Genomic DNA, 3,262 nt, shown 5'->3' with positions numbered 1-3,262 from the left:
TGACTGGGCGCGCCGCGGCGCGGATGGGCGGCCGCCGGACGATGCCTGCGCAGGAGACGCCCAGACAGGCGGGCATGGCAGCAGCAGCAGGAGGAGGGGGTTTCTGCTAAGGCTTACTCCCGAGTAAGCCTGTAGGGAATCGCAGTGCAAGGAGGGAGAGAGGGAGGGGGAAAGCAGGGCTTGTGAGCAGCAGAGCTCGGGAGATGGACAAGAATGTGTCCTCTGCGGTTTACTCCCGAGTAAGCATGTAGGGGGTGGGGGGCAAGGTTGGGGAGCCCCACAGAATCCACCAGGTCTTATGGGCAGCAGTGCTTAGGGGATGGACTCCAATGCGTCCTCTGCGGTTTACTCCCGAGTAAGCGTGTAGTAGGGGATGGAGTGCAAGACTCTGGACAGAGGAATCTCCATCCCTGAATTCTCTGGGACTGCTTCCCTAGTAAACACGCACCCCGGGGTGCATTGCTTGGGAGCGATTGCTTTCTGTCAGGCATGCTCCCAAGGATATGTGCAAAGGGTCCGGGTGCAAGATGGAGGGGAGCCCCACACAACCCGCCAGGGCTTGTGGATAGAGTGCTTGGAGTGGGTGGAATTGTGTTGTCTTGGGTTTCGCTCCCCCCCCCCCAATAGGTGTGCAGTATCGAATTACCTCTTTGGAAGGCAGAGCATGCAAGGATTTGGGGGAGCTGCTGACACCCCACCAGGCTGATGAGGAGGGTTGCAGCATGGGGGTCAGGATGGAGGCAGGTCACAGCGTCCCTCCATAGCTTCTTTGGAAGAGCGGGCTGGGCCAGAGCTGACACTCAAATGGGCTAAAGTTTGCCCAATCTAGCAGCTGCCTCTGTATAGATGGAACATCCAGAAAATCCTCTCCATCAGATCTTGGTCTATGTTGCACTACATCAAGGAGGGGAGAGAGCTATTCGTTCTTCCTTCTTCATCCCAGGCCTCAACCTTCGTGTAGACTCAGCAAGCATAACCAGCCACACCCCAGTAGGGCATTTGTCAAGATGATGGTGTCTAAGATCCAAATGTTGATTCAACAAGCTGGTCAGACTTAGGAAAGTTACTTTCACTTCTCAATGGCTGCTTGCAGACTTTAAACTATGTCACTCCACTCCACCGTAAGTCTCAGGCAAACATCCAAGGTTCTTTGGCATCTCTAGGCAGAAGAATAGCTTTTGCTGGGCAGTGGCGTAGCATGGGTTGTCAGCACCCGGGGCAAGGCAAGTAATTTGCGCCCCCTAACCCGTGGATTTGCGTCCCCTAACCCTAACCCCCAGATGTTGCGCCCGGTGCGGCCGGCCCCCCCTGCACCCCCCACGCTACGCCACTGTTGCTGGGTTTCGGGGCAGCGGCCAAAGGCAAAGGACTGTCTCGGATGTCGACAGTTGCCGTCCATCCATTTTGGATGGCTTCAGCGGGATTTGTCTAAGATCATCTGGAGGAAACCAGGTTGCCGAATCTCAGAGGAATGTCCCTTGCAATTCACAAGTGTCGAGGTCATTTAGGATGGGCTTGCTGCATCAGGTCAATGACCCATCTATTCAGCATCCTCTTCTCTCGCAGTGGCTGACCAGATGCCCCGTGGGATGCAGCAGCAGCAGATTTGTAGGAGATATTATCAAGCCAGCACCATCCGCTGACCTTTTCCTTCGTGACATTTGTACAATCTGTCTGGAGACTCATCAGTGGGCATCTTGTGGAGTGGGGGGGGAGGTGGCGAAGATGTGGCAGATGCTAGTACTCGGAGATGTAAAACTGCTTACAAGCCCTGTCCGTGCGTCCCCCCCCCCCCAATTATTTATTTTAAACTACAATGGAATCCTCAGTCCTGATTGTGAAACAATTGTTGTTTTTTTAAATGTTAAGGTAATTAATTGCTTGCAGAGTCATGGACTCAGTTTAAATACTTGAAAAATCAGTGCTTTTTTTTGAGAGGAGGGGCAGCTAAACATTAAAGCCTCTGGCACAGCTTTCTAGCTTCCATACTCTAGTGCAGGATCCCCCAAGATTCCTGCATTGCAGAGGGTTGGACTAGATGGCCCATGGTGTCCCTTCCAACTCTACAGTTCTGTGATTCTAACATGATGCTTGTGGGCACAAAGGTTCCTGGATGATTGTCACCCTTTCTCACTTCCTCTTCCAGTGCAATGTGCTCTTCGAGGCTCAGGCCAATTCTGCCAGAACCCATTTCCACTCGGAACTGCAGAATAAATGAAGTATCTGCGTGCTTTTCTTACATTCTCTCTTACATGTCTCTCTGCAGGGAGAGAAGTGGCTGGAAGTACGGAGCCCCCCCCCCCGGCACTTGCTCACCTGGTTATTTGGGGTGGGGTGGGGTGGGGGGCTGGATTCAGTGTGCTCTCCCTCATTTGCTGTCAAACATCTGAGTGGGAGCCAGCGATGGATGCCCTGTTAAGTTTAGTTGATTAATTCACCAAATAATCAGATTAATGCCACAACAGACACCTAACTTCTAGGTAACAGAAAAAGAAAAGGAAGTAGTGTTAGCTTAATACAGTGGTACCTCCGGTTAAGAACTTAATTTGTTCTGGAGGTCCGTTCTTAACCTGAAACCTTTCTTAACCTGAAGCACCACTTTAGCTAATGGGGCATCCTGCTGCTGCCGCGCAACTGGAACACGATTTCTGTTCTCATCCTGAAGCAAAGTTCTTAACCCGAGGTACTATTTCTGGGTTAGCGGAGTCTGTAACCTGAAGCACCTGTAACCCGAGGTACCACTGTAAAGGTATTGCCCTACTATGGATTCTGGACTAATCCAGTTAAGACTACAATCTCCTCCTACGTGATGTCTTAAGACCCTGACAAAATGCAGACTTTGCAGCATCAACATCAAGAAAGCTTTCTGCTTATTTCCCTTTCTTCACTGCTTTTCCTGATGAAGAGTTCTGGAGATATTGAAATCTTGCTTGCAGTTTTTGTGATAGATGCGTATTTTGACTGGGTATTTAGGTGTTTTTCTAGATATCGAAGTCTGACGGATGCACTTGAACTACTCTGTAGAAAGCAGTTGAAGTCATCTGTGTGCACATTAGTATATCTTGCTGGGCAAGATAAAGCAAACGACAAATTCAATAAGTAAGAATAACGATAAATTTCCTTTTCAAGCGGCAGCAACCAAACTTGTACACACACAGTCTGTTCCAAATGTGGCCACATCATAGATCTAAATAAGGACATTTACATACAGTATTTTTATTATTTATTTCCAAATAATCCTTAACAGTAGCACAATTATACA

Source organism: Podarcis tiliguerta (genome assembly GCF_965153285.1).
Source record: "Podarcis tiliguerta genome assembly, chromosome: 8".
In the NCBI taxonomy this organism is placed as follows: Eukaryota; Metazoa; Chordata; class Lepidosauria; order Squamata; family Lacertidae; genus Podarcis; species Podarcis tiliguerta.
This window is presented reverse-complemented; position numbering follows the sequence as displayed.